Source organism: Xenopus tropicalis, chromosome 2 (assembly GCF_000004195.4).
Source record: "Xenopus tropicalis strain Nigerian chromosome 2, UCB_Xtro_10.0, whole genome shotgun sequence".
Lineage (NCBI taxonomy): Eukaryota > Metazoa > Chordata > Amphibia > Anura > Pipidae > Xenopus > Xenopus tropicalis.
The window spans coordinates 65,491,277-65,497,276 of NC_030678.2; the positions used below are offsets into that span (position 1 = coordinate 65,491,277).

At 39.7% G+C, this 6,000-nt stretch overlaps 1 protein-coding gene across 3 annotated transcripts in view; it reads right to left on the reverse strand.

Moving 5' to 3' along the window:
- The window catches only part of bak1 (BCL2 antagonist/killer 1), a 146,080-nt gene extending 142,367 nt beyond the window's left edge, over positions 1–3,713 (reverse strand). Inside the window, exons 1-2 of one of the 3 annotated variants that reach the window (XM_031896845.1) lie at positions 3,635–3,691; positions 3,205–3,366 (exon numbers count right to left, since the gene is read on the reverse strand). The gene's annotated coding sequence lies outside the window, so the exon portion shown is untranslated. Of the gene's footprint in view, positions 1–3,204 lie in introns of all 3 variants that reach the window. The other 2 variants (XM_031896846.1, XM_031896844.1) reach the window with 2 other exon arrangements.
- Between the last annotated feature and the right edge of the window lie 2,287 nt (positions 3,714–6,000).

The following is a 6,000-nucleotide window of genomic DNA, read 5'->3' on the forward strand; positions in this document are numbered from 1 at the left end:
CAACTTTGTGAACTATGTGATAGACTGATTGATTGATCACAGCTATCAACCCAAAATTTAAGATGGCATGCTACAACAGTTACAGCCACTCACCCAAGAAGATGGTTTATACAAGGACAAGGACCTTTACCAATACACAGACATCAAAGCATTTTTTTCAACTACATACTTTCCTGGTGTGGAACATAGCCTTAGGACCATCAAAGAGAATCGGAACATTATACAAACTTGTAAAACCCTGCCATTTCAGGACTACCAGGCACCAGGCTTAGGCTTTTGTGGAGGACACAATAATGGTCTGTCCTATTCTTCATTCAATCAACCCTCCATATGAAGGTAGAAGTGGCTATTTTCGTTGTCCAGACTATACCATCTGTTGCAGCCTTCTGACTAAATCCTCTTTTCCACATCCCCACAGCGGCAAATGTTATTATATATGTCACCACCTTACCAGTCTATAGGACTTTATTATATAATTTATTGTATGTCAATGTGGCCTATAATTCATTGAAGTCTCATCACACGAGACTTGGCATCAAGACCTAGGGACTGACGAGCGGAGACAGCGCTGGCCCACCCTTGACCTAAGAGGTTAGTCCTGGCAATACATTACAGTCCATAACACAGACAATTCCTCTTAAGTCTAATGTCCCATGGAGAGATTCAGTCACCTGCGATAGATCTCTGCTAGCATGGGTGACTAATCCAAAATGCCTTTACACCAGCAGCAATACGCATTGCTTTTGTTTGCCGAAGCTGCCTGTAGGAGGAAACTTCATGCGACTTCGGAGAACCAAACTGATGCGTATGCCTTTCCACCAGTGATTCATTTTGTGGAAAGATTGGTCGCCTACGGTAGTAGAGATCTATCCTGGGCGAATATATCTCTCCATGGGACATCATCCTAAAAGAACATTCCTTATCTACCCTGAGATGTGCTGCTTACCCTTACCCAGAGGGAAAAACAGAGCACAACATATTTTACAAATGGAGTGCAGATGGACTTAAGCACTGCATACTTTAGCTCCATATGGACTAAATGAAATGAAGAGCTATCGCTGCTTTCTATAGGATATTATTAGCTTTGCACACTAACGTGTTATATACAGTATCATGATATCTGTTTGTCTAATTTATATATACTTGTCTTATTACAATAACTGATGTAATATATTTTTACTTTAGAGTGAATACTCTTCGGTCTTTGGCTTACTAGACAGCAATTTTATTTATATCTGCATACAAACATACTTTCGCTACTTTTGTTCTTCTTTTCCCTTCCTTTTCACTCTGCTCTTCTTTTAGGCTTGTGCTTCTCTTTTTAATTTTGTGTTTCTCTTTTACCTTCCCACATGACCCCGCTAGCCTCCTTGACCTCCATCGTCTCTGATATTAAGTTGTTGGGATGATGTGCAACTACACCTCCCTGCCTAAGTACCCTGTATATATCTTTTCTCCACAGCACACTATGTTGACAACCAAATTGACAGAAAGACATAATATCCCCATGTATGTAACTGGGGTCTCAAACTCTGCCTATGTTCTACTAAATTTTTGCTCATGTCAAATACTCCCATATTTTGCCAGGACTATGCTGTTTAACGCTGGCCATGCTCTATAAGTGTGGCTATGAACAACCTTTATTTCAGCGGATCATGTGCCAAGTCAAATGTAACCCTTACACAAGAAGAAATATACTGCGCTTTAAAGTGATTCTGTCATGAAAAAAACTACTTTTTAAAATATTAATCTACATAAAAAGTTAGCTATAGGTCATGTTAATCATTTTTCATGGATAGGTTTGCTTTTGTAAGTAATTGTTACTTGAAGTTCCTAAACCTGACTGTTTTGCCAACCTGACTGTCCCTTCTCCACCTGTCAGTTATAGCTCCTAATGCTAACGGATGGGTAATGTAAAAGCTTTGGACAAATTGTTACTTGAAGTTCCTAAACCTGACTGTTTTGCCAACCTGACTGTACCTTCTCCACCTGTCAGTTATAGCTCCTAATGCTAACGGATGGGTAATGTAAAAGCTTTGGACAAATATTTTTAAGGCAAAATTATAAATAGCACGTAAAGACAGTATTATGGTAGATGTAAAAAGGTTTCACTTCTGGTGTCAGTATCTCTTTACGTACTCCCACTGTTGCTGAAGGGAATAAGTGAAACACAGGGTTTCCATGACAGTTGCACTGTTACACGGTGTTATAGATGGTGCCGTTCTCTGTCTCTGGGACTGTTTTTATTGATCCGTGCATGGTGGTCATATGCTTCTACTCTTTACTTATGTTTCCTATGTGTTCTGCATTCCTTACTACTATAGGGACATTGGCCATTGGTTTACATTTCAGATATCTTAATACTTTACTTTTTTAATACACTTTACATACGATTACACTGTTACTCCGTAACACTCTTTTGCCTATCATTTTAACTATACTAAGCTTTGTGACATAATTCAAGGGGTGGATTTTGGCACCATTTTTCACTTTCTGCTGGCTACTTAAAATAGGGAAATGTTGGAAAATAGGGGTTGTTTGTGATGTCTTCTCTGTGTATGAACGAATCGTTGATGCCAATAAAGATTTGCACTTGAACTAAGTCTCATGAGTGCTCGTTTACTGTTGCTATTATTATATATGGTAGCACCTGGGGCCTTCATTTTTGTTTTTGTGGTGTTTGCTGCCATTACAAACATTATATATATGGACATATATGTATGAGCTGTTTAGATTTTGCTGGATTTGTATTCATTTTCAAAAGAAACTACTGACAAGTGTTTTACATGGTCTTTGTTTGCAAAGCTGCTGCAGCTGCTCTTGGTATCATGGGTAAGATCTCCCTGCAAACATCCAGCAATCCCTGTATGTACCCAACATACCAATAAATAGAGCACACATTTTTACACATACCATAATCTCTGTAACATCCATAATATTAATTCATAATCATATATATCACGCTTTAAAAAGGAAATGCTGACTTAACTAATATAAACAGTGTTCAGGAACCTGAACAAGTTAGAAAGTGTGACAGTTGACAGCTATCAGATCCAGTAGTGACATTCAAATACCAGGGGTATCCTGTAAGAGGATGCTTTACAAATTATATTAAAAAGTGACAGACGTATCACATATAATATATTTATGATTAATCTGATCGCTCAAGTTAAAACACCACCTGACTATTCCTGAGCAACTCACCTTCAATTCAGTATTTCAGTGCGAAAACTCTTACTTCAGTGCGGAAGAGATGATTTACTTGGCCACTCCCAGGGGCTGGACAATAGAATGGTCCAAACAACAGAACCAGTGTTATCTGAGGGGCTGATGTTTAGAAACATAATATTCGAATGGAAAGAAGAGCTGAGAAGAGCAATTGTTTTGAATTAGCTATGAGGTAACATCATTTTCATGTACAGTGATGCATGGTTAATCTCTTCTTGCCGTTTAGCAACCAGTATTGCTCACTAATAATTCAAGTGTGTCCCACTCTCTCCCCCCTATAAAATTTCTGTATGGCTCTGAAATGTTTATCTTAACTCAGTTAACACTTTTGCAGTCTCCTCTTACAGATCCTGCTTGTCCCATTCATTCACCTTCCTATAAAGTTATTTAATCGAGCTCCTCATACTTTTTCCTGACAAGTCATAGTTTCCCCATTCATCCTCCTCCCTGTGACGTCATCCTTTGTCCCTCCTCAATGCAACGTCATCCCTAGTCCCACCCTAGTGTTGTCATGTTTCTGCTTTTCTCCATCATTCTTATGGGCAGCAAAATTATTGTTCCGTCGGTCCTGTTTTCTCATCCCACAGACCTCCCCATTGCGACGTCATCCCTGAGCCTTTCTTACTTAAAGGGGTTGTTCACCTTTTGTCACTTCTTCCCATAAAACAATAGATTATGTTCCCTTTAGCATGCTAAACTAGTTTTTACATCAGTTATGTCTTTATTTAGCTGAATGTGCCAGTTAAAACTCACTATAATTCTCTGTGAGACACCTGAGAACGTTTAAGAGGGGGAGGAGTGTTCATCCTATATGCAAAGCAGGTCACATGAGAGTGTCCTGACGTCAAGGTTTTTCCCTTACTATGCCCTTATTGGCTATCACAAGAAAACTTTTCATTGGCTGTACTCTTGTAGCTTCAGTTTTTTTTTTTTTTTTAATAAACTTTATTCCAACTGTATCTTGTTCATTTTAGCATTTCTTTGCATGAATAAAGAACTGTAGCTTTGATTTTCTCCCTAAAAGCTAAAGACATGGTTATTAAGAGTGAAATTATCCTTCTTGTCCCTATTGTGTATAACAGAAAACTACCCTGCACTACTAGTTTAGATGTGTTCCTCCTCCCTTCCACAGCATTTCTGGCAGAAAATATTAACATGCCTAGATGATTCTGTATTCCACAGTTTGAATGAAAGCTTGCTCCCCTCTCCTTCCCCAGAGCTGTCAACCCTAGGAATTCGTTTTGTGCATGCACACGCTGGTGGAAGTGAGGTCATGCGCATGTGCAATGCACCAAATGCCGTCACTAGGGTTAACTAACCGTGCATAGTGCACAATCGGGGGACTTCAAATCGTGTTGTGACGGTCCCGAAATTTGCAGGAGAGTTGACACCTCTGCCTTCAATTAGCATTTGTGGCAAAAGATCATTCTGTATACAATCGTTTAAATCTCTTAGTGTACGCATGCTTTCACTTGCCCCCCGCCTCCCTCCCTCGGAGCTGTCAACCCCCTTTTTTTTGGGCGTTACCTCTCCCATCACCTAGTACGTCAAATGTGGCAAGCAGTAAGTAATCAGTGACTGCATCCGAAGCATTTGTACATGCACAGATAGCGTTTTTGGACCTTCTGACGCGTGTATCTTGACTTCCTGATGCATGTGTATGCACATAATGTTACTTACAGGTTTTCTAAAAAATGTAGAGATTTTTTAAAAGATATATATTACACATTTGCTTAAAATGCCCTAATCTGCTTTGATAACTGCATTTATGTGAAGGCGAACAACCACTTTAACTATTCAAATATGCACTCTGGTTCATAAGCCCTTCTTTATTATCTGTCAGCATTTTGCACACACTTTGTAGTTTCAGTCAGGCAGTGCACTAGGCAACCCGTCGGGATTGGCCTGTGCCCACACAAACACACACACACAAGCACCCACAAAGGGGGCGGGGTTTCCAGGGCTTTTGGAGGGGTGTGATGCAGTGGGGGAAAGGGCCCGGAACTAAGGGGGTAGGTGAAAGAGGATGCAACTGCCTGGTACCCCCCCCCCCCCCTACCCCTAGTTCACCAATTATAAAAAGTTACATGCACTAGCTCCAGGGAAATGTGTGGTGTTGTAGTAGGTATATGCTACATTCTTTTACCAGTTTAGGAAAAGCTGGATAACGGGTCTCTGGAGTGAATGGAGGGATAATAAGGTGGGCCGTCCTGAAATTGCTACTGATCAGCAGGGTAGCTGCTTGATTAGCCCACAGCTTTGCAGGGAAGATCTGATCCCTTGAAAATGGGGCTTTAGCTGAGAGTCTCTCTCTCTCTTGTGTACACACAAGTATACACAAACAGACACACATATACTTTTTTTTGCTTTTTTTTAGATCCCTGTTTTATCATTTTGTGTTTTGTTTTTCCCCTAAAAACTATTTATTTCACAGTGTGACCATTGGATCGGTTATTCTGACCACTAACCATGCTGTAAAATAATAAATTTTGTTATTTCATTGATTTGTCTAATTGTATTTAATTTTGTGCTTTTATTGTAGTTTTACACTTGCATTGTAGTTTGTTGCATTTCTTTTCTTTGCGGTTTGATAGTTTGGTGTAAAAAGATGTCCTTACCTATGTTTGATTTGTCAGAATATATACTTTCCAAAAATATATGGTTTTCTGGGGGTCTCTGTACAGTTAGGGGGTCTTACGGCACATAATATGCAGTGGTGGCTTTGTTTGCAGAAGCTGAGTTGGCAGGTGAAAAAATTCATATGCACTACTT